The 26,211-nt window shown below is 40.6% G+C and overlaps 1 long non-coding RNA gene across 2 annotated transcripts in view; it reads left to right on the top strand.

Annotated features, from left to right (window-relative positions):
- The window catches only part of LOC149523642 (uncharacterized), a 404,074-nt gene that overhangs the window by 302,662 nt on the left and 75,201 nt on the right, over window positions 1-26,211 (top strand). For both annotated transcript variants that reach the window (XR_016350589.1, XR_016350590.1), the window contains exon 2: window positions 5,079-5,208. This is a non-coding gene — a long non-coding RNA (uncharacterized LOC149523642). The remainder of the gene's footprint in view (window positions 1-5,078; window positions 5,209-26,211) is intronic.

Here is a 26,211-nt window from a genome sequence, read left to right as displayed (position 1 = left end):
TCCGGACCCCGACCCAGGGCCCTGACACCGAGAGCGTAACTCTCGGTGGTAGCAGGGGGGCTAGCACCCCAAACGCACCTGCTCCCGGGATACACGACCCGCCCTGCGTCCTTCTCCACTCCGCCGGACGCTGCTCCGCTTATCCGGCCGCCCCGTCCTCAGCCTTCCTGCCCGGGACTGCTCCTTCCGCGACTCTTCTGCCCGTGGCCCGCTTCTTCTCGCCCTCGCTTCCCCCCTGCCACTCTCGCCCCGGACCCTTTCTACTCTCCCCGCTCTTCCGGGTTTCCCCCTCCCCCTTTGTTGTCGCGCCCGTGACGTCATCCGCCACGCTCCCGGGCGCGCCGTGATGATGTGCCACGGCCTCCCTGCCCCCGTTCCCTGGGTCCTCGAGCGCTGCCGCGTCTGCGCCCCCCTCTCCGGCAGCCCCAGATACCGCTAGCGAGTGGCGGGGCGGTTCTGCCCCGTCACAGGGACACAAAAGAGAGGCAGTGTGTTCTGGTTGCTCTTGCAAATACCACAGCGCTCACAACGTGGAGCCAGGGCTGCTGCAAAGCGGTGCTAGGTTCATGGGCATCATGCTGCACCTTATGGCACAGTTCATCTAGACCGCCTACATGCTGCTCCAGCAGGACGAGGACCCCTGCATTCCTACTGTGTGCCTTTCATCCTCACCCATCTCTTCCTTGCCCTACCTTCCCACCTTTCCCCCCTTCCCCTGCAGAGTAAATAATAAAGGCTTCTTTTCTGAAACAGGATTGTTTATTGGGGGATAAGCAATAGGGAAGGAACTGGGTAAGGAACCTGGAATGGAGGAGAGGGGAGGAGAGCTCAGGGATGGGACTCGTACTGGTGCCTGCCTCTGGGTGGTCATGAGGCTTCAGCTGCCTGAGCGTCCCTTGTATTGGGGTCCTGGTGGCCTTTGGAGAGGCTGGGAATGGCTGCCATTGGTGAAGTGGGGAGGTGGCTGGTGGCCCTCTCCATCGCTGGGGTGAGGGAGGAGCATGTGGCCTTGTGCCGGCTCACCAGCTTGTTCCAGGTGTCCTTTCTCTGCTCTCAGTCACCCTGGTGTTCCTACTGGTCGGCGGCCCACTCCTGGAGCTCCTCCTCGAGCCTTTGGAGCAGGCCATCTGCTCTCACATCAGATCTTCGTGGGTTCTTTTTCTGCCTGCAGATCCCACAGATGACATGAGAGGTGAGGGATGCACCAAACGATCACCTGGCCCAGCTGTGAAGAAAGGATACAAGGGCTGTCATTCCAGGAGACATTGTATATGACGCCTAATCGATGATTCAGCCCCAAAGTTCTTGGTTCAAACTATGGTGATGTGCTTTGAGCAAGGCCAAATGTTGCCTAGAAAGTGGGCACTTTCCAGAGAGGGTACAGATGCAGGGGAGCATCATTATACCCACAGCCAGGGGACAAGCAGGCATAGGAAGGTGCCAGCCATCCCAGGAGTCTTCAAGTGGGAGGAGGAGATGGGGAATCTTGGCTTCGTATTGTTTCCCGCACAAGCTGGGTCCAGACTGGTGGCGTCCTGCAGAGAGAGAAATTCTATCCCTGCCCACTAGAGGAGAGGAGGGGGGTATTGGGGAGGTCTGAGTGAGTGGCAGATGCTGCTTGCCAGAGAGAGTGCTACTGGGTTCCCTTCCTCTTCCTCCTCTGGTTCCCATGCACAGGATCAGACTACTCTACATCACCTCGCATGACTGGGAGCAAACGCTGCCTGAGTGCAGACGTGACCCTGTGCCGTGTGCAGCACAGCTGAGTGGTTTCATGACCCCAGACTCCTCAGTGGTGTCCCTGGGCTCTATGCGGTGCTGCTGCTTTGAAGCACTCTACCTTCCTCCCCCCTTGCTGCCTCTTTCTGATAGAGGCATCATGTATGTGTGTGTGTGGGTGGGGGGAAGCAACTAGTTGACTAGTGTCAACTATTCAATAAGCATTTGCTTATCAGATAGTCGACTAGTCATTCACATCCTAGTTCCAGGCCTGAGCCCTCCTCCCCCACCACACCCCAGAAAAACCTCCTGCATCCCAAACACCTCATCCCCGGCCCATCCTATAGCCTGCACCCCTAGACAGAGCCTGCACCCCCTCTACTCCTGCCCCATGCTTCAGCCCAGAGTCCCTGCCCACATACTGAATCCCCGTGTCCCACCCTCTAGCTTGCATTCCAAACCTATCATATCTGGTCTCACCCCAGAGCCCACAGCCCTAGGCAAAGCCTTCATCCTCCCTCACATCCTCAGTCTCTGATCCCTGTGGCCCCAGCCTGGAGCCTGCACTCTAGTTAAAAGATATACTTATGCTGGGTCACAGGCATCAACACTTTTCTTCAACGGGGTCGAGAGAAAAAAAAATTGAAAACCACTGGCCTAGATTGTGCTTGGCGTTGCCATGGGTGCAGGGGCTGGATTTGATGACCTCTTGAGGTTTCTTGCTGTTCTGGGACTGTTATTTTGTTACTATTATAATGCCAAAAGTGGAGCGTTATTGTACTAGGTGCAGTATGTACTCATTAAGAAACAGTTCTTACCCTGAAAAGCTTAAAATTGTATCCAAATTCTCCAGATTTTACATACATGAGGTCCCCGACTTATAAACACATTGACTTACGACCATTCATACTTACGACCAACCTCCCATTAACCCCATATTACTGTACTGTATAATATTTTCGAGTTGAGAACCATGTACATTTAGTTTTTCAAACAGAACGGGCAGCGTGGTATGAGAACTACAGCTCAGTCATGGTGGCAGCCAACGTGTTGTCTGCATCCCCTTTGTTTTGTTTTGGTTCTCAGTAGCATGTTGTGTTTGCATGTCTGTGGTCAGGCAGCATGTTTGTTTCATTGTCTTATATTTTCTGTGTTTGCTTGTGACAGGAAAAGTGCTAGTGATAAGGGTGATGAAAAGAAAGAGAAAAGCTATTGATTTAGAACAGAAAATAGCGATAGTGAGGCAATACAAAGGGGGTCAAACAGCATTGTTCATGGTGCTTAATTTAGGCCTATTGAAATCCACCATAAGCACCATTATAAAGAATAGTGATCGCATTCGTGAAGCAGTGAAAGGGTTTGCGCCTATGAAATCAACAATTATAACAAAGAAAAGAACAGGTCCCATCCATGACGTGGAAAAACTCTTAGTGCTTTGGATGGAAGACCAAATTAAAAACCTCATGCTGTTAAGTCTCAAGATGATACAGGCTAAAGCTCGTAGTCTTTTTGAAGACTTAAAGAAAAAGGAGGGCTATGACTATGACCAAACTTTCAGTGCCAGTCATGGTTGGTTCAAGAATCGTGCAAACTTTCACAATGTGAAAGTAAGTGGGGAGGCAGCCAGTGCTGATTGGAAAGCAGCAGAAACTTTCATAGAAGAATTGGATAAGCTAATAAAAGAGGAAAATGATTTGCCAGAACAGATCTTTAATGTCGATGAGAGGGCTCTCTTTTGGAAGAAAATGCCTGACCATACCTACATACATGAAGAGGCAAAAACTGTGCCTGGTTTTAAGGCTTTTGAAGACCATCTAACATTCTTGTTAGAAGGGAATGTTTTTGTGTATAAGTTGAAACCCTTCTTGATTTATCACTCTGAATACCCTAGAGCCTTCAAGAATATCAGTAAGGCTATTTTACCAGTCCATTATCATGCTAAGAAAGCATGGATGACACTTGCACTTTTTGAAGATTGGTTCATGAACTGTTTCATCCCTGAAGTCAAGGCATATTTTCTGGAGAAAGGAATTCCTTTCAAAATTTTGCTTATTTTAGATAATGCTCCAGGTCATCCTCAACACCTAAACGACTAGTTAGGCCTCAGCCTAGTTAGGCCTCAGCTGGAGTACTGTGTCCAGTTCTGGGCGCCACATTTCAAGAAAGATGTGGAGAAATTGGAAAGGGTACAGAGAAGAGCGACAAGAATGATTAAAGGTCTAGAGAACATGACCTATGAAGCCAGGCTTCGTGAACTGGGCTTGTTTAGTTTGGAAAAAAGAAGATTAAGGGGGGACATGATAGCGGTTTTCAAATATGTAAAAGGGTGTCACAAGGAGGAAGGAGAAAATTTGTTCCTCTTGGTTTCTGAGGACAGGACAAGGAGTAATGGGCTTAAAGTGCAGCGGGGGAGGTTTAGATTGGACATTAGGAAAAAATTCCTAACTGTCAGGGTGGTCAAATATTGGAATAAATTGCCAAGGGAGGTGGTGGAATCTCCATCTCTGGAGATATTTAAGAGCAAGTTAGATAGACATCTATCAGGGATGGTCTAGATGGTACTGAGTCCTGCCATGAGGGCAGGGGACTGGACTCGACCCTTTGAGCCCCCTTCAAGTACTAATGTTCTATGATTCACTCACCCGTGTCAGACACAGAGGGATCCATGCACTAGAAAATGAAGAAATGATTATGAAATACTTGAGAGCACACTGAAGTCTTTTTTTTCCAGAGCATTGGCAATTAGAATTTTGGGATACTTTCCACTGTATACTGTGTGCTTTATAATATTTCAACTGTTGTACTGTGTTTACAAGCTAAAGGAGGCAAAACTCTTCATTCTTACACCTGGTGAGACTTACCCTGATCACAATTACATTGTAAACCAAGAGCTACTCCAAGGACCCCGATGAGATTATTGTAATTTACTCTGGTGTAACTATGATGAGATTCTCTGTTCTAGCCTAGTCCATTGCAAGGAGCAGGAGGATTTCTGAGGCACAATGGGTTGGTGGGCTCCTTTACATGGCAAGATAAGAGTATTATTCTATCTGAACCCTCTTATTTACAGCGTTCAGCTCTGTTTTTACTGTTCCTCTAGTTTTCTAAATTTTCCAAATATAAAGCTGCTTAGAATTTTTTGTAAACATGAAATGCTGAGGCTAGAGCTATTGTTGAATATGAAAAGCTGTAAGTTTCCTTACCTGCCTGCTTAAACAGTGCTCTATTTTAATCTTAAATTTACTTCAGATAGCAGAAGGAGTTTGCATTCATTTTAAGGTGGGTCATTTTAGGGGTTTCCTTGGCAGATGTATATGCTGTATTTTAGAGCACCTCCTCAGTCATCCTTTATTTTTCAGCTCTGGATGGAGTATTTCTTCATTTGCTCAAAGCTGTCTGGAACCACAGCTCTGTGACACTCCTTGCAGAAGAGACAGAGAAGCTTCCAAGCAGCTCCAAAAAGAAGAGAAGTCTGGAGCTTCTAATTAGGTGAGTTTAAGAGACGTGATGAGCAGCAATGGATTGCTATAATTTCCTTGCTTCTGTACATCGAGGATGATACAATGTAATAAGCTATTTGACCTAACATTAATAAGCAGTTATATAGCATATGCCTCTTTGGGCAATTATAAGATAAAGCAAGCTAGTCATCCAACATTGCACTTCATCATGTATTTTGGTTGTATTATTAAACAAAATGAATACAGAGACATCAAGAGTGAACATTTCAAAGATCATTTACATTCCATCACAAAGAACAGTTTGTGATCAGAGTTTTATCACAAGTTTAATATGGAGTGTATCTTTATTATGACTAACAATCTAAAGAAGTGTGTATCTGTTTAGTTTATCAAAGGTAGCATTCCTCCCAAAGATCATCCTATGTTTTCTACTTATTTAAAATGCTATGGTATAAAGTGGCAAAGTACTTGAATAACTTTGACTAATATTTAGGGCTTGCTGTATTGAGTAATTTTTAATTTTGGTATCCTGGCACTATCTACAGAGACACTACAATGTGTTTTTCTTCCGTTTGGTCTCTAAAAAAGAGCAATGTGGCAAAACCGAAAACAAACAAAAAACAATGGTTTGCCTCTTTCAGAGGGAAAACACAATGAAGTCAGTAGCAAAACTCCTGTTGACTTCAGTGGGCCAAGATTTCACCCTCTTTTTGTAACTTAAAGTGTGTCCAGTCAACAGTATAGTTCTTTAGTTTCCTAGTTCTTGATGCTATCTGAGCAAAATCTTCCTCTTCCCGAGCTTTTCACTGCCTCCTCCTTTTTTATATTTCTGTTTTAATTATCCTTTTATTAGCCCCTTCAGTACTTTAATAAATGTAATGTATATATGCCACAAACTAAACAGTTATTATATATTTTTATATTTGCTTCACCACAAAAACAAGACAACTTCCACCAGACAAACAAACAAAAGACCCACATATACATGGGTTTTTAAAGGAAAGTTTACAATGAAAGTTGTTCTGGAGAAAAAAAAGTCATCCGCAGAGGATATGGGGCCCATGAGATTTTAGGATGGTTGGTTTCCTTTGGGGGGAAGAATGGAGTTTGGAAAAATATGGCAGAAACTAATTTTTCTATCTAAACTATGAGGAGATACTGTATTTCTCAAATACAATTATTCCATTTCCAAATAAATCAGTTGTGGGTTACTGACTCTGGATTCTAACCTAAACATTGCCAGTGACTTACTGTGTGAATTTAGTTCGTACACTGAATTTTTCATCTGAACCATCAGCAAAATTTGCATAATATCAGTATTCAGCTAGCTCCCAACAATCTTGTGACAATTTATGTTTCTAAAATAAAGCATTATTTATTAATATAAATTTTAGCATTATTCTAAAGCATGTGCGCAGTTGTATTCAGTTAACATAAACAAAATAGTATAAACAAAATGACATTGTGATACATGAAGGCACGAACGTTGTGAATCATAGGAATCAATTCAGTTGTTCACATAAGTTTACCATTTCATTTAGCCTAAAATATTCAGTCTTTGACACCTTTTGTTCTAGATCAGCGTTATTTTGTCCTTTCACATATCATAATGTCAGCTCCATTGACTTGTATTGATCTCATTTTGCCTTTCTTTAGATTATAATGTTGTTGCCTTAGACTTCCATTGACATAGCTTTGTCTTTTCCCACCAGCCGCCATTGATTAGCATTGATATTGTTTCCTTCTAATTATGATACTGTCGTAAGAACTTTGTGATGAAGTTTATTCTCAGCACTGTGGCTATAAATATAAACGGTAGCTGCAATTCGGTATCTCGGTCATTTCCAAGGTGTCCCTCCATTTCTTTCAGGAAAAGGGGGGGGAGTGTGCTTTAAGGTGTTATATTAACCTAGTTCATCAGCTCTGCAAAATATAGAATGAGATATTGTTGGAATCCAACTTCATCATCAGAATACCATGGCATAGAACTTTATGTTAACACCTTATATTCTCCATTCACTTTAACCTCCTGGCTCAATATTTATATTGGAGCACTGTGGACAATAATCCTACAACCTAAATCCCATAAAGAGAACACTATTTATATATTTCACTAACCTGCCAAAACATCTGAAACAGGCTGAGTGATGATTCCCTGAGAGACACTCACGTGCTGCCATAATTTGTACTCAGACACCCATGAACCAAAATCGAAGTTTGTAGGCTTAGTTTTTTGTGTCACTCTAAAAGAGGTGTCTCGCTCTTGCTTCAGTTGTGTCCTGTGGTTTTATTGATGCTGGGGACTACACGTGATCCTCTTGATAAAGTTTACACATGCAAAGTAACCTTTACTCATTTAAATAGTAGCATTGACTTCACAGTGAATGGCACCGAGTTATATAGATGATGGTCATATTAGAAATGCTATAGATAGTAGGATCAGTTATGATACTAATTGAACCTTGACAGAAGATTTGTATTACCAAGCTAAGAATTGGTTTTCCAAAAAAGCTATATAAGTCAGAAGGGTGAAACTGGTCCTCCAATGAAATAATTCCACTGACTAGAGGACTAAATACATACACTGTTCTCCCCATACCATAGGAGCTAGAACTAGGGCTGCATCTATACTACAAGCCTCTTCCACAAGAGGAAATACAAATGGAGCACTTGTTTGCATATGCTGTGCTCTCATTTGCATTTTCTCCTCGGATCCCTTTTGCGCAACAGGTTTTTGAGTAAAAAAGAGCTGTGTAGACTGCTCCTTTTTGTGCCAAAAAACCCTTTTGCACAAGAGCTATTCTTCCTCAAAAAATGAGGAGAAAAATGAGGGTCTACACAGCTCTTTTTTGTGCAAAAACCTCATGAGCAAAGGGATCCGCGGAGGAAATGCAAATGAGAGTGACATATGCAAATGAGTACTCCATTTGAATTTCCTCTTGTGGAAGAAGATTGTAGTGTAGATGTAGCCTAGGAGCGTGGGGGGTGCTACAGCACACACTGGCTTGAAATAGTTTCCATTATATACCAGCTTTCCAGTTGGGTTCAACAGTTCTCAGCACCCCCAGTATAAACAATTTTTCCAGCAACCCTGCTCCATACCAAATGTTTGTTATAAGTATTCTGCTCAAGTTCTCCATAGTTTCATTATAGAGTCCTGTAAATGGGCTGCTCTTAACACGTACATTATTGCTGCTACTGAAAATTGTCTAAAGAAGGAATTGCCTCTGGTTTGTACAGTTCCCAGCATAATGGAGGCCCCAATCTTGATGAATGCCTTTAGGGGCAAGTGTTGGTTAATATTATTGACTCAAAGTAACAATGTTTAAAAGAGGCCGAAGCATCCCAAAAATAGATGGAAAGCACCAAACCAGCTTTGATGTTGTACTCGCCACATTAGACACATCAGTTATGTTGAAAGAAAAAATACATAGAAAGAAGAAATAATGCTTGTTAATTTAAATACCAGGAAAAAAAATCACATTTGCAAAACATTAAGTTGCCAATCTATTGAACATCTAATTTATCAGCATAAGTAATTTAACAGTATATTCACACCACTGTATTAAAGAGAGGCTCAAGCATGTTGAAAATTGAAGAATACAAACTAGTATTATAATTATAACAGCAGGACTTTTTATAATTTGTAATTATCTGAGAAACAGGTGCACCTGGCACATTGCTAATGTATAAAATCCTCTTTATTTTCAAACAATTTTCAATTTTCTGCAGCACAGCATTGTGTATCTTTAATTAACACCACAAATTGTGATTATTTGCTTTGGAATTTAAACTGTAAAAAGGCCAGCTATAATTGTAGTGATGATTTCTCCCTCCCAGGGGGTATTTATAACTCAGAAATAAGATTTATTTTAAATTGTGACTGATTACTTACCAGTTGCAGTTTTGTAGGCAAAAACAGTTTTACCCATAGATGTTTTAACTAAAACTCCTCCATCCTTTTGCATACTGTCAATTCCTTTAGTTCTGTGAAAAACTTACAAGACAAGGGCCAAATTAAATAGTTATGAATGCCTGGAGGAGTAAACTTTAAGGCATGATTTTCTCTCTTTCCCATTGCACAAAAAATTTCCTTTTCCTCTTTCTTCAGTAGAGAAATGTTGGTAACAACCAGACACCTAGAATAGAGCACAATGTAGAACTCCCACATCATGATAATAAACACTGTCTGTTTTGTCCTTTAACAGGTTTAATTCCTTAGCAGGAATTCCTGTACGGAAGAAATGTTACATGACAGATACAATTAGTGATAATTTTGTGCAGAGCAGGTTCATTGATTTTAGGTGCAGACTCAGGATTCTGACCTACCTCCACATTCACAGGCCTGCGTGGAGCCCGAAGCCAGTAACTCCCATCTCTGAATGGGATAGTAAGTACTTTCAGTGTCTGTACCACATTCTTTCTAAACCCATCTGCATGATGCCAAAGAGATTCTACTTACAAATTACAATCCTATTCAATAAAGGCTCTTATTCTGTGCTCACCATTGTAGTATTTGGGGAGCTCCCACTACGATGTTAGATGTAGTCATTTCCTGCCATTTCAACCAGCAAGGACATTGTGTCAACGACTTGATTACCTGCATCCTGCTTCAAAAGCCTTTTAAGATTACACTTGAAAGAGAATCCTCTGAACTGTCATGCATGCTTAAATTCGACACTTTACACTTAAATTTGAATAAAGACTCTAATTATCTTACCCATTACAAAGATAGCTTCCCCAATTATCACCTCTAATATCATTAGCTCACAGGCATTTACCTCCCCCCCCCACTCCCCTGTTGTTAAATTTGATTTGTCCTTTTTATATGTGTTCATTTTTTTAATTGTATCCTTTGGTATATGTGGTTGTGACTATTTTCTTCCACTATTTGATCTGAGGAAGTGGGTCTGACCCACGAAAGCTGATGACCTAATAAACCATCTTGTTAATCTTTAAAATACTACATAGTCCTGTTTTTTTGTTTCAGCTACACCAGACTAACACGGCTACATTTCTATCACTAACTTAAGGATGTTAGTGATGGCTTTCAAAATGCTGGTCATTTTTCAAATCATACCCGGCGAAGGAATGATTGCATCAACAGGGAAGGATGGTAGTGAACATGTAGTCTCCAGTGCAGCAAAACAGATAATCTCACGATAATTTTGCAGAATGTGAATAGTCTAATTGCCTTGAATGGCATTACTTATATAATAAACAACAAATGGTCCAAGAGCACCTTAGAGATTAACAAAAAAAGTAGATAGTATAAGTTTTCGTGGGCACAACCCATTCCATATAAAGAATGGAGCAAGGGGTCCAAAGGTTCAAATAAACAGTAGAAAAGAGGGAGATGAGAGAAAAAGAAGAAAAAAAACCTTGTCAATTAGAGTGTCTGTGTTAAATGAGGCTAATAGAGTAAGTGCCCAATACTTAGCTTTTGATGTCATTAGGATGTTAAAAATAGCAGCCCATCCAGTTCATATCTTTGTTCAAACCTTAATTAAATGTGTCAAATTTGCAAATGAAGGAAAGTTCCACAGTTTCTCTCTCCAGCTGGTTTTTGAAATTGCTTTGTAAGAGTGTAGTTACTTTTAGATCCATTAATGAATGGCCAGGCAAGTTAAAATATTCCCCAACAGGTTTCTGTGTGTTATCATTTTGAATATCTGATTTGTGTCCATTAATCCTTCACCATAGAGACCATCCAGTTTGGCCAATATGCATTTGGGGAGGAGGGGCGGCATTGCTAGCACTTGATGGCATGTATTGCATTAGTGGATGTAATGCTCCTCTGATATTTTTGTTAGTCTCTAAGGTGCTGCAGGACCATTCATTGTTTTTGTAAGTATTTTCAGTCACAGACTAACACAGCTACCCCTCTGAGACTTTTACTGCTCATAGAGTTAAGGGTTTTTTTCCTGCACACCCCTGCAGAGGTGAGGAACAGGGAAGGCTTGGGGTAGACACATGTGGTATTCTATTTTGCCTTTGCAAAATATGGTCTCCCCACTGTGGAAAATAACTGCAGTATCTAAGATGTCTTGCTTTTTGAACTAGATGGAAAATGTTGGCTTGAAAAGTATAACAATTACATCAAAGGCCTATTAGGGCATGTCTACACAACAGTGTTATTTTCGAATAACATATTGCTCGTCTACACTGCAAGCCCGTTATTTCAAAATAAATTTGAAAAAACAGGCTTCTAAACTCTGATTTGTGTAAAACCTCATTGTACGATGAGTAAGGGAAGTTGGAGGAAGAGTGCTCTGTTTCAAAATAAGTGCTGTATATAGGTGCCCAAATTTGAAATAAGGTATTTCAACTTAAGCTATGCAATTAGCATAGCTTAAGTTGTGTAGCTTATTTCAAGTTTAGCACTCTCTGTGTAGATGTACCCTTAGAGAAAATTTCTAACCAGGAATTGGAGTATCAACATTTTGGTGATAATTCACTTCTGTCTATTGCCCAATTACTCTAATGAGTTAGACTCCTGAGCTTCAGACAACTGAATCGTGACTTGGCTCTACTACAATACTAAAAATTGTGTCACTTTAAGAAAAACTGAACTATATTACAGAACTATAATATGTACATAGGATGGAACAAAGGATTAATCTTTGAAATTGGCCAGTGGCTAGCTTGTTTTCTATTAGTTTGTAAATGTATGTCAGAGTGAATACTTTACTTTTAATGAACCATTTAATGCTATATAATAGTCATGAAATCTTCAGTAAGATAGATCTCAAAAATATACTTTTATCTGACAGCAGCGCTTCAAGTTATTTAACAATGGCAGCATCATTTTACCCATAAACAAATCCATTAATATATGAGTAAAACAAGCTCTTAGTGGAATCATTAGATAAGGGATCCATATGAAGTAGGATTCTGTAATATTAGCCTGGGGGCAGCTATCCCAACACTTCTGTATTGTTAATTTCATTCATGGAATTCTATCCATGCTGAATAATTAATAATATTTCCAATGTCACTGAGTAAACCCATAACTGTTGGATAAAATGATCAACCTTATTCTCTCCCATGTACCAACTAGAACTTGTTATGGATAATACCGAAAAAATACTTCTCAGTGATTTAATGCAGCATATGCAGGTATAGATAAGAGATATTGTTTCTTTACCACTTTATCATGTTATGACATTTTAATTTCCTAGTGAATATGAGTAATATCACTTAGAAATAATTTATTACCAATGCTAATTCAAATGGAGGATGATCTCTAACATCAGCTGGCAATATTACTGATATTTTGCAGATACTTTCTTTCTTTGATAAATTGACATCCACTCATTAATACCACATCCATTCTTACTGTTGAGAGGTAACTGTCACATTCCTTAGCTTGAAAAGAGTGTCCCCTACAGTTCAGACATTTTGGTCTCTAGGAAACTAAAATATGTTAAAGCAGAATGAAACACCCTAGCTGATTCTTGCCCACGTAGGAAAAGCTCTCTGAAAGTTCAAGTTGCACTTCTTATTCTTCTATAAAGTAGATTTTAAGGAGGCACATTGCATTGATTCCAGGCCACAGAATACAGCTTTGGGCTTTATTTCCTATTATCATGGAACTTCAATAACAGCAAACTCAGCTTAAGCATATGAGTTGAAGAGAGAACTTCTGTTACTTTCTTAAAAAATAACAGTACAGTCTATGGGCATGGTTTTAAAGCTGTACACCTGTTTGTCCTGTAGAAACAAGTATCCTTACAGCTACTTGCTGCACCTTGCCGATTTTCATGTGAAATTATATGTCCTCGATATGGTACTGCCACCTGGTAATGACACACATAAATTTTAGTTATAAGTACTTCTAGAATTCATTGAGCAACTAACCATGCATGGTATAAAAATAACCGTACTGTAGAAGAAAATACAATCTCCTGTATGGAGCCCTCCCTCCCCCAGATCCTGTTGAAATCATGTTGTGCTGAAGTACAACTACTGTTACACAGTTCAGTCATACCATGTCTTAAAAAACACAAATTTCCAAATTTTATCTTCAAGCTCTACTGTTTGTTTGCATCATGATATGTTACACTGTCTTCATTATAAATCCCTGTTTTCAGGCATTTGAAATGGGCCATGAAAAGTCTTAAGTTTGTAATCTGATACACACAGGTGACGTAAGGTAACCAACTGAAGGCAATGGAGTCCTTCATTGATTAAGAAGTCCAGTTGAGTAGATCTATTCAAAGCATCTGGACCAAAATTTGTTACAAGTGAATAATAAGTATTCCCCTTCTAGTTATTTATTAAATGGTGTTACATATGTGGAGCTACAGAGAGTATTTTAAATCAAGGGGGAAAAAAACATTTTAAAGAAATCTTTAGAGTAGTTTTTTTTTAATTTCTGGAGGTGACGAGGAAAAGATAAAACAAACTTTTAATGATATTTTGCATCCAGACACATTTTTAATAGTATAATTTGGATTAGATGAGTGCCTTTTGACAGTGTGAGATACTGGATGTGTTTGGGATCTTGTGTTTTTATCTCTTAAGCAATTTTATAATTTGGGGATCTTTTAACTATTATTTGTCCTTTTGTAACCATACATTTTAGAAAAAAATTTATTTGAATGGAATGTGCACATGTGGTAACCAAGTCAAAGAACTGACACTGGATTAAAAGAGAAACAGCAGTGAGAAATAGTGAGACAGATGAGGCCTAAATCAATGTGGTGAGAGCACATTAAAGTGTAGCAGTACATGGGTAAGCAGATGAAAAATATAGGACCAAACTGAAATGTGGAATTTTCTAGTAGGAATGGGTTGCCAAAGAACGTGTCCAATGTGAGCTGGAGCCTGGTTTTCCACTGCCTTTCTCTTTGTATAGTACAAAATGAGCGGCTATCGGAATGGCTGCGTCTTACACACACTTTGTATAGGAATTAGTGACTACAGTTGTTTAAGGCAGCAGGAGAAAAAGGCTCTGGGTTAGCTTGGCAGAAATGTGGAGAGTCCCCTCAGGTGGACCAGTCTTTCTGATGTCTTCCTGCTTCCATTCTGTCTCTTTTCCTGCATATTTCCCTTGCACTTGCTATGTAGCACAACTTTTGGAGATCATCCTGGCGCTTGCACCAAGGAGGATTCTACATCGATCAGCATTTCAGATTCTGTCCACACTCTCCACCTTCAAACATACCCCATTTCATAAGATCTCTGACCCCTGGGAGGCTGCTTGTCATATGGAAACATCAGAAGGAAGCAGTTGCAGCTATGTGTATATGTGGGGCATGCTGACATACAAGGAATATGAGCTATTTTGCTTTGCATTATGTAGGACCCTGCCAGATTCTGTTGTCATTTAGAACCTGTGCATCCTTGCTGACTTTTCCTGAGCAATTCTTATTCCATCTTTTTCCTTCCACTGTGCGCTCTCTCCCTCCCACATATGCAATGAGAAATGTACTGCCAGCAGTGGAAGGGCCACAGGAAGTGTTCATGAAAGGTTAATCTTGACTCCCTGTGACATGCCTTTTTAAGTCTGCTCTGAATGGCATTCCCCCCCCCCCCCCCCCCTTGCTCTGCTTTCACTGAGAACTTTTTTCACGTACCTGGATACTTTGTTAGAATTTTTTGAAGGGAGATTGATGCTGTGAACAGAGCACACTGTAGGAAATGACTGTAACACATCACAGGGAGGTAAGCTTGCTGTCATTGATTTCAATCTGTCTGTGGTAGCATTCTCTGTGTGTGGGGCTTGAGGAAGAAAGAAGGCTGTAAGTTAGAGAACTGCAAATAAAGATCACTGGAAAATAGCCTGATTTTTTTGGAAGGTTGAGATGAGAGAGACAGTTTAATGTGCCATATTATATATGGAGCTGGTAGCACCAACTATTATTAAGGTTGTATGACACTTTCCAGCATAAGTCTGATTTACAGCTGCTTTTATCTTTGCTAAACTAACAGTTTGGGATGAATTTTTCTATGCACTGTGTCTGCCTTAGGCTTACACTTTTAGGTAGTTCTCAGCCAAGTGTCCAGCTGTCTCTAAGAATGGACAGAGTGCCTATGTTAAAGAAAAAAAATTCTGGCGGTTTTTCTTTGAAAAACTCGAGCAACTCTGTGGTTTGTGACAGGTACTTGAAATTTTGCATGTTGGGGTGGTTTTGTTTTTTTTATCAGTGATACATTTTTTGAAATCATCATGAAAATTCACCCAAATTTAGCTAAATTTGAGTGTGCTCAAGTTTCCGTCAGTTTCTAGTATTGACTAGGTAGCATTCCAAAGGGTGACTGAGCATGCTCCAGTCCAGAGACAAAGTTGGACTTCCCTATAAAGATTGTATCTATGGTTGGGCACTGACGCTCAGAGCTGGGAAGTCTCTCTTTCCTGGTCCTTCAGTGAAAGAGTAAATTGGACAGGCCTGGCTCACATTGCCCTAAGGACGGGCCTGAAATTGGGACACTATGTATGGGAATAGAAACAGACAAGCTGTGAAAAGAGGTAGGAGGAGGGGTTGGTTGGGCAACAGAGAAGGGAAATGGACCTGGTGGGAAGGTGAGACAGGGCCAGGAAATTGTAAGAGAAAGAGGAGGCATTGGAAACCAGTTGGCTTGAGGGTAACACTGAGAATGTATGAGGAGCTGGACAAGGACACTGTGAGGAGAATGCGAGACATTGGAATGAGGGATGCTACTGCTGCACCCCTTGCCTTAATGCAAAATGTTCAGTTTGGGTCAATGGCTCTCAGCACCTCCACTATACAAATTGTTCCAGCACCCTTTCAGGGGGGAGGAAGAGGAGAGACAACTCTGAGAAGGAGCGGAGGTTATTACCAACAATAGGAGAACTACTGCCTGGAGACTTGAGCCATGAATCTATATGTTAAATTACATGTCACAAGTTGAGTTACCATTCATAGAATATAGGAAATTTTATTTATTACTGTGCTGGAATTTTTCTGGCCCTTTTAAAATATTTTTTGTTAAAGCAAAGGGCAAAGATGCGCTCATCTCTCATCAGCAAACCCTATGTTTTATTTAAGGCCTGATTGTTTTGATTTTTATCACATGACAGAAGACAAGAATGTAGTGGATAAGAATTTTTGTATTCTCTGAGGAAGAGTTCACAATTTGCTCGAATGGCTTTAGTTCAGATATCAGCATGGGTTTTCACAACAAAAAAATGCACTATGCTTTTGCTTTGAAGCTTTTTTTAGGCCATTCAGAAACAGCACTATACGCTCATTTAATCGCAGTCCTCCTGTATTCCTGTTCACAATGTGTGCAGGAAACTGTTCAATAAATGGAGCAAACTAACATGATACTGCACAGATATTGCTGGAATTCTGTACAATAGCGAAAATGTGTATATTAAAGAAAAACTGATACTGTTATAGAGCCATTACAAAAAGAACTCGCTATACTTTGCATACACCCTTCTCCCTCATGACCCTGAAATACAGATTATTAGTTTAAATATAAGCAATAGGTGGTGTCTGTGTAAGAATCCTCTAAGCTAATGAATATTCATTAGAAATCTGAAAATCATGTACAGCTCGAGTGATTGTGCAATTGGTAATACATCTTGGGTTTAGAATATTGCAGCCTTTAATTCATTTTTCTGGCACTGGGGATAGATAAGTAGTGCTTTAAAAATAATAAATAACAATAATAGTTTCAGTGCAGAGAACAACACCTTGTAAACAGGAATCTATTCATCCTGTAAACCAAAAGAGATTAATAAAAGTTCCTCAACACAGTGTAGTTAGTGCAGTTTGTGAACTAATATCATGTAACTTGTCATGACAGGCTTTTCTCTTACCTTTCATTATTTCCCACTTATTTCAATATTACTTTGGTTAGTATAGGGTAGCTCCACTTAGATATGCGATTGAAGGGCAGAACTTTTGCCGACAGCCTTATTATCCTATAGACAATCGAGTCCTATTTTAAATTTTTTGTCAGAGGTCCTCCAGGCAACCATTCATTTGTATCTGATATTACATCTCCCCATGCCCAAAGATTTTGCATAATGCATTCCTTTTTGCCTAGAAGGTGTGGACCTGGTTGTCTGTGAGGAGTTTCTGAAGAGAGATGGACATAGCAGATGAATATCCACACTCAAAGATTGTGTGCTGCCCCTGCAGCAATCCCAAGATCTTGCCCATTGTATTCAGCTATTGCCATTCAAGGCAGATATGTATTTTTCCTTTACAAAGATGGCATCTGTTCCAGATTTTGGAGTTTCACCTGCAGAGTGTTTGAAATACCCAGCCAGTCCCTGCCTTGAGGGTAAGGGTTTGACCAGCAATGTTTTACATGCAATTTAGGAGGGCTACCTTTTTGACAAAGTAAAGAAACATCATTAAACCTAATACCCATCATATCTCTATCTGATATATGATTTAACATTAAACAGTAAATAGCAACTGCTTCTGTTAATATGCTATGGTAGGTGAACATCCTCGGAGCATTCATCCTATGGTGTAGATTCCAAAAAATGTTGTTTCAGTGTCCAACAAGCAGGTACCAAAACATGCTATTAGGTGTTCAGCAAAGGCCCCTGTTGCATGTTCACATTTAAACTCAAATCGTTAATTGCTTTTACTACCTAAAAGAATGGGATTGCTGTTTGTAAGACACCCAATCTCTGATACTCTGAAAGCGGAATGATTAAAGGGCGGGGTGGGAGAATGGATCGGGATCTTATATGTGTCATTTAAAACACATGAATAAATCCCTTCATTGTAAAAGGGAGACACTGTTAAAACTCTCTTAACATGTATCCAAGATCAAGATGTATCCCTTTGGAGAGTGCGATTTCATGTTTACTGATTGTCAGTTGTTGCAGGGCACTGGAGAATGAAAAAGATCCTACGTTGTGGCATCTCTTAGAAATTGCAAATGTCTGAATGTGACATAGGGCAATTCAAAATTAAGGTCCTGCAACTCAGTCTGTGTAGATGGGCCCCATACACTTGCATGCAGCAGCATTGATACTAGTAAGGTTCACACCAGGGTCCTGCTGTGTAGCCCTAGTCACAGGATCACAGCCCAAGAGTACAGTTTCTTCACAGATGCAACTTTTGACACACACAGATGTAGAATAATCCCAGTTAAGAATTTTGCAGTCAGAAGCAAGCACAATGAAGTCACAACTTACCGCTGTATGGCTCTTGTATTAACAGATAGCACAGGCAGCTATTGTGAACTGAAATGGTTGCGATTACATGGAATTTACAATACTGCTCCGGGCTCTTTCTACCTTCTTATAATACTGGTTTATTGCATCAAATTTAATGCCCATTTTCAGCTTTGATAATGGTAAATTTTATGTTCAAATGTCTAACATTTCTCTTGTATTTGGTATAAAATTTGGAATGACAATTAGATCAAAACAGCAAAATTCAGTAACATCAATAAAGCCTGTATTCCAAAAAATAAGAATTACAAAAACAAAAATTAATTTAAGCTCTCCATGCATAAAAGAAATGCTAGGAAATAATCACAATTCCCATATAAGAATGTCATTGTCTAGCAATACTTAAGAGCATAGAAAACAATAAAGAATAAATATACTCTGAAAAGAACTTCTATTTAAATTACATTTGTGCAGAGTTTTCATAATGATTTGTTATTAGGAGGAACAGACTGAAATGTGAGAGAATTAAACATTGTATATACAAATATGTGCAAAGTTTATCCCTGGAGCTTTTAATGAACTACTTGCATCTATTTCAAATCAAATAAATTAGTAACTTTGCAGAGAAAGCTACCTCAGAGGCAGCGTCTAAGGGCAGCACACAAAAGAATAGTGCCTTTGAAAAGCACATTGGATAGTAATTATTGCAGAGGACAAAGGAGCTGAAAAGTGAATAAATAATTGCTCTTGTTAAAACCATAAACTGTGATGTTTTAAGTCTTACGTGTTCTGCACAGTGATCTTTGTTCACTTGGGTAATCAAAATAAGTTTCCAAGTGCAATTATAGAACAAAAGGTCTTGAACTAAAATTCATTACAGGATTGGAATACTGAAGACCACCCTCTTACTGAATTGATTATGATTTGCCCATAAATTGATTTTCTTTTTTTCCTCTCTTTTTGCTTAAAGCTAAGCCTAAAACAGGAAAGAAAACACTTTTGAAAATAGAATGGTCTTAAAAGGTGTGAAATTATAAGGCAAGGAAAGTAATTGCTGAGCAAGTATTACTGTAGCAACATCTTGGAACAAGAGACCCTATTAATGAAATGACCTGCAAAACATAGTCTGCTTTACTTGCCACTGTCTTCATGGAAAATGTTATTATGCAGCAATATTATTATTCAAAGTTATTGACTTGATCTTTACCAGTCCCTGGCCCTGTCTACATTTAAATGTCTGTTAAAAGCCCATTTTATAACATGTTGTTTACATTAAAATGTCCTTTCTCCTAGCATCTGTGTACTTACCTGTGTGTCTTCAAACTGTCTGTCCTTAGCTTGTATCCTTAGGGAAGGGCACTCCCTCTTGAATGTCTGGAAAACATACAGCACATCTTGGGTGTAACTGCAATCAAATAGTACCTGTATTGCATATGGATAATTGGCTGTTCTATTCTTTGATTTTCTGTTTCTTTTCTGCCCAGGAGCATATGCACATTCTGCACTCTACTTTTATGCAAAAGAGGCAGAAGACAAATAATCAAGCTGATATCAGGGATTTATTCAAAAAAGCAACTTCCACGGTGTATCAGTGTCATTGCATTTTTAACCCAATCTCTTACACCTTCCATATCCTCAATAATAATTGATGATGATAATGATGACCCCGAGGCACTGCAAGATCCTGAAGTGCTTTTTGAAACCTCAAAGAAAGATTAAATTATGTTCAGTATAGTTTAAATGTGAGTTTAGGGATCTGGGTGTACACCCTACACTGCCCACAATATGTAGTGTCATAAGATAACCTACTGTATAGAACCTGTCCACACCAAAGTACTTCAAGAAACCAACCACTCTGCTGTGCAGTGCTACTACTGGGTTCATTTTATTATAATTCTTTCAAAATTGATATTTCATTGGTAAATATAATTCCTGGTTAATGGAAATATTTGATTAACTAGATAACAATGCTTTTACGGGATTAACCATATGCTGGATAGCAATGTTTTTACTGCATTTTCTCTTCCATGTTTTATTACTTACCATTAATAAAAAATAATGCTTTGGACTTCTACAGAGTAGAGAATCTCAGTTTTTATACTGGCATCTACATCCGTAGGTAGTAGATTCAATTTCCAAACATTAATGAGTTTTGTCTTAAAACATCCCTGTAAGGTAGTTAGTTTTATTCCCATTGTCCAAATGGGTACATTGATGCACAGAGCAATTTTGTATTTACTTTCTCCTGAGATTGGCTAAATTCAATGTCAGCTGAGTTTGCTCAACCCAAGATGGACTCGAGCATTTTCACAGTGTAGACTACAACTTAACAGAGAGAGTGGCCCAAATGCTAAACTGGCACAAATTGATGTAGTTTCATAGAGGTCCCTGGAATGCTGTTGATTTATACTAGCTAAGGAGCTGGCTGCTGTCTCAGAAGCAGCTCTCTCATCTCAGACTGTTGAAAAGTGTGTTTACTTGTATGTGTTTAATTAGAATTAAAATTGGAGAGCAGGAGAAAAAACAGTGACTGAGGGTTTGTCTAGTGGAGTTGTGTGTGCTATGTAATTCCTAAAGTGCATTACTTGGTCTGCGTAGACCCTGCCTGTGCTATATTTGGGTAGGAGGCAGCTCCAGTCAGGCGTATGGAAGCCTTGCCCCCCCCTTAAACCTGAGGCTTCTGGTTTAAGGGAGGGCAAGGCCTAAGGCCTCGTACCTCCCCAAACTATGCCCATAACATTACCCCACCATGTGGAGAAATCCTAAAAGAACTTAGAGAGACCAACACCTTCAAATAGCATCATCCTACTACAAAATCTAATAGAATTTTCTAAAGTACACAAATTACCCCTTCCCCAGTAGAGAATAGCATTCATTAGTCCTAAAGAAATTACCAAGAAATCCTTTGAAATTATAATGTACAGCAATTTTCATTTAAGAAGAATTCACCATCATGAATGATGGTACAATGAATACCTAAGAAATTTAAAGTAAACCATGTGTGTTGCAAAGTCACAAGTCTAATTTTTTTTTGCAAAATGAGTAGTACTTTGCAATTCTGGCAGAGTTGGGAGGAGGTGGGTGAATGGAGTCACTTTTATTTGTGAATGTTGGATGAGTGAGGTTTTATTTATGAGATGTTTGTGAAAACAGAAGTAAAAAACATTGTGAATGATGCCACAGATCAATTCCTGTAGCCAGGTCTGCCTGGCAGTAGGGTGGTCTAGTGGTTAGGACCTGGAATTAGCTGGCAGAAAAGGAGTGCTGAACTCTGCTGTGGGTGCCACGGCTGTAGGAATTCTGAGCAGAGTTCTTAAGTTTGTGGTGTGGCCCCAAGAGTCTACATTTCTCCCTCCTTCGTGAGGGTTCCTTTTAGGTTCTCCTTCCCTTAGCTCCAGGGGTGGATGGGGTTGGAGGACTATGTGCTCCAGTGGCTGGTCAAGTAGAAAGGCTGTAGCTCAGATCCTACAAACAGCAGAACCAACTCCTGTCTCCTCGCTGGTCAGCCCCTAACTGAACCAGGCTCCTTCTTTCTATCCCGCTTCCAGGCCTGACATTGGCTACAGGTATAGCGGAGCGGGGCGGGGCTAGCTGGGCCAAAAGGCTTTGTTTGATTTATGTGATTCCAGGCCTTTCTCTCTTCACTCCCTCACAATACCAATAATGAGTACATTTCCAATAGCAGATACCTAAATCAGAGTTTAAAAATAAATCAAGGTTGTGCTAGCCTAACTAATGCTAATATCCATTCAGATATTTAGGAGTTAACTAATTTTCTCTCCAGCACTAGTTCATTTCTCTTCCTAATGAGTCTTTGTTTTGTTTTGAATTCTTTATTTCTTCAGCATTGTGAGGGGGGAGTGCCAACAAGTGCTTTACGGAGGTTTGTTTGGTTTTTTTTAAGGAAGTTCCTTATAGCTGACAGAGTGAGTTTTTTAAACAGTGGAAAGGATCAAGTAAATTGGATTTGAGATGTTTAATTAAGTCAGTTCACAGACAAATGGACTTGATGAGTGACAGGTTAGTGTGTTGCAGTCCACCAGGAACAACTGCAATTAGAATGAACCTGCAGATATTCTATTAAGATCTTTTCAAGGTCAAGCCATGGAACTAATTTGGAAAAGAACTAACAGGATGCTGACAAAGAATCAATAATAAACCTGTCCATAGGACATACAAATGATATGAAGTTGCAGTAACCCTCCAACACAAAACCTACTGCTATTTTATCTGAGTGATAAGATATTGCATTAAATCATTCTGAGAATATGCATGCAGGCTTTTTTGTTACTCAGTATTAAGCCTTGAGGACATGTAGGTCTGAAAACATGTCTGTTCATTATCGCATCATGAAACCTTGGTTCTTTTTAAAAACTAGTGTGCTTTATATGCACATAAGTATATTTCAGAACTACCAGATTTCAGAGGCAAAAGGACATAACAAGTGGGATACCGCAGGGGTCTGTTTTGGGGCTGGTTCTGTTCAATATCTTCATCAATGATTTATATGCTGGTATAGAGAGTACAATTATTAAGTTTGCAGATGGGACCAAGTTGGGAGGGGTTACAAGTGCTTTGGAGGATAGGGTCAAAATTCAATATGATCTAGACAAACTAGAGAAATGGTCTGAGGTAAACAGGATGAAGTTCAATAAGGACAAATGTAAAGTACTCCACTTTGGAAGGAACAATCATTTTCACACATAGGCTACGTCTACACTGGCCCCTTCTGCAGAAGAGGCATGCTAATTTACAACTTTGGAATAGGGAAATCCGCGGGGGATTTAAATATCCCCCGCGGGATTTAAATAAAGATGGCCGCTTTTTTTCCGGCTTGGGGAAAAGCCGGAAAAGAGCGTCTAGACTGGCGCGATCCTCCGGAATAAAGCCCTTTTCCGGAGGATCTCTTATTCAAAGTAGGAATAAGAGATCCTCCGGAAAAGGGCTTTATTCCAGAGGATCGCACCAGTCTAGACGCTCTTTTCCGGCTTTTCCCCAAGCCGGAAAAAAAGCGGCCATCTTTATTTAAATCCCGCGGGGGATATTTAAATCCCCCGCGGATTTCCCTATTCCAAAGTTGTAAATTAGCATGCCTCTTCCGCAGAAGGGGCCAGTGTAGACGTGGCCATACAGAATGGGAAGTGATTATCTACTGCTGAACTGCTTTAGGGGTCGTAGTGGATGACAAGTTAAACACGAGTCAATACTGTGACACTGTTGCAAAAAAACCCAAACATGATTCTGGGATGTATTAATAGGAGTGTTATGAGCAAGTCACAAGAAGTCATTCTTCCTCATTTGGAGTATTGTGCCCAGTTCTGGGCACCACATTTAAAGAAAGATGTGGAGAAATTGGAGAAGGTCCAGAGAAGAGCAACAAAAATGATTAAAGGTCTAGAAAACATGACCTATGAAGGAAGACTGAAAGAAGTGTGAGTGTTTAATTTAGAGAAGAGAAGACTGAGAGGGGACATGATAGCAGTTTTTAGTATCTAAAAGGGTGTTATAAGGAGGAGAAAGAAAAATTGTTCTCCTTGGCCACTGAAAATAGGACAAGAAACAATAGGCTTATATTGTAGCAAGAGAGGTTTAGGTTGGATATCAGGAAAAACTTTCTGCCTGTCAAGGTGGTTAAACACTGGAATAAATTGCCTAAGGGGGTTGTGGAATCTCCATCACTGGAGACATTTAAGAGCAGGTTAGATAGTCACCTGTCAGGCATGATCTAGAGAGTGGTTGGTCCTGCCATGAGGGTAGGAGACTGGACTTGATCTCTTGATGTCTCTTCCAGTTCTAGTGTTTTATGATTCTATGATTTCACCCCGTATATTTACTTGTGCACACGACAGACCAATGTTGGTTAAATGCAAATATTTATTAAGAGGATTGTAATAGGGTATCTTGGCACTTTACTTTGACCCATTCCTTTAACAGGAGTTACCCCCTTTCTACAGTTGCTTAGTAAGTTCTGCTACCCTGCTCTGTCAGGGTATGTCTACACTACCCTCCTAGTTCGAACTAGTTGGGTAATGTAGGCATACCGCACTTGCAAATGAAGCCCAGGATTTGAATTTCCCGGGCTCCATTTGCATAAGCGGGGCTCCGCCATTTTTAAATCCCCGCTCGTTCGAACCCTGTGCCGCGCGGCTACACGCGGCACGAACTAGGTAGTTCGAACTAGGCTTCCTAGTTCGAACTACCGTTACTCCTCATTCCACGAGGAGTAACGGTAGTTCAAACTAGGAAGCCTAGTTCGAACTACCTAGTTCGTGCCGCGTGTAGCCGCGCGGCACAGGGTTCGAACGAGCGGGGATTTAAAAATGGCGGAGCCCCGCTTATGCAAATGGAGCCCGGGAAATTCAAATCCTGGGCTTCATTTGCAAGTGCGGTATGCCTACATTACCCTCCTAGTTCGAACTAGGAGGGTAGTGTAGACATACCCTCAGAGAGGGGGGCCAACAGAATTGTCAGCCCTCCTGCACAAAGTGTGTGGGGGGGCCTCAGGTGGAAGGGACAGGGGTAAGGGCAGCCAGTCCTTAGAAATGCCCAGTCCATGCCAAGCCACCTCTTAGCATCATCTGCTTTCAGTTACTACTTCCTCTCACGGATACATTTCCATAGGTAAGGTTGCCACCTGGTTCCATCATGAACAATATTTCTACCTCCATCTTTCTCTTGTACTCCATGCCTGTCCTCCTCTTCCAGTAGTTTATTCTGGGATAATTGGCTTGGCCTGAAACTTCCCACGTCTGGTTGAAAACAGGGAGTGTTTTTTCTACACATATCAAAGAAATTTGGTGAACTTAATTTTTACCTATAATTCAGTCTAGACCTTCTTACAGCAACATTTTTGGTGATCTCAGAGTGTGGCCACCAACTCTGTAAGTGGCCTCTTTTACAAATTTTCCTTAAATACTTAAATTACTTTAGGAAAAACAAATAGGCACACATCCATGTCCAAATTAATATAATTTATTTATGTAGGCTTTTTTTTGGAAGACTCAGTAATAAAAATGTACAGTAGTGTTTTTGTCCCCTGGCACTGGCTGCCTCCCACCACTTCCCCAGACCCCACATTGCCCCACAGGCCTCAGTGCTTCCCTCCACATTACCCCAAACTCCCTTCTGGGCCCGCTCACCCCATTCCTTGTCTAGTAAGGCCAGTCCTCTTGAAGTGCCGTTGCCCTGAGTTGAAGCCCAGAGCCCCATGTCTGGAGCTGGAGGTCAGAAAAGAGTGCTGAGGGCCCCCATCAAAGATGGAGGGGGCTGCTGAAGCAGAGTGCCTTCCACCAGATCCTAACACTGAAGCTACCAGATCCCACTCTTGAATCCTGTAACTGAAAATGGGGAGGAGGTGGCTGAAACCCTCTCCCAGAGTTTCTGGGTGCCGTAAGCAGGGAGGGACACAACATCTCAGCCACGAGGCTGTTGTGGCTCCCAGAAAGCCCCCTAGCTATTTTGAAACGTCCCTTAATCCTCATGGAACAAGGTTTATAGGGACGTCGTAATAGCACACTTGTTATTTTGAAAGGTATTTTGAAATAACAGGCACTCTGTCAAGACGCAAAGTGCTATTTCGGGATACCGGCAGTTCCCCGAAATAGTGACACTATCTAGAGGTACCCTGAGTGAGCTGCTGCTTGGAAGCGCAGTAATCCTGTGAGATACTATGCCCCAGGAACAGGCCTGACATTGAATATTTTGAAACATTTATAAGTGCCAGAATTTATTCACAAGTAAAAAGGAATCAGTGTTTGGATGGCAGAGTGAAAAGAATGGTGACATCTCTTTTCCGTGTGAGCATTTAGGTGGGAAAGGCAGATTGCATCTGAAAAATACTACTTGTTTGGAGGTAGGGGGGGACAATTTGCACAGAGGAGACCTGAAGGTGTAGAGAGGAACTGAAGGTCAAAGGAC

The sequence above is a fragment of the Pelodiscus sinensis genome, chromosome 13, assembly GCF_052426305.1.
Source record: "Pelodiscus sinensis isolate ZL-2025 chromosome 13, ASM5242630v1, whole genome shotgun sequence".
Lineage (NCBI taxonomy): Eukaryota > Metazoa > Chordata > Testudines > Trionychidae > Pelodiscus > Pelodiscus sinensis.
The sequence above is the reverse complement of the archived record's forward strand: the minus strand, read 5'-3'. Positions and strand labels throughout refer to the sequence as shown.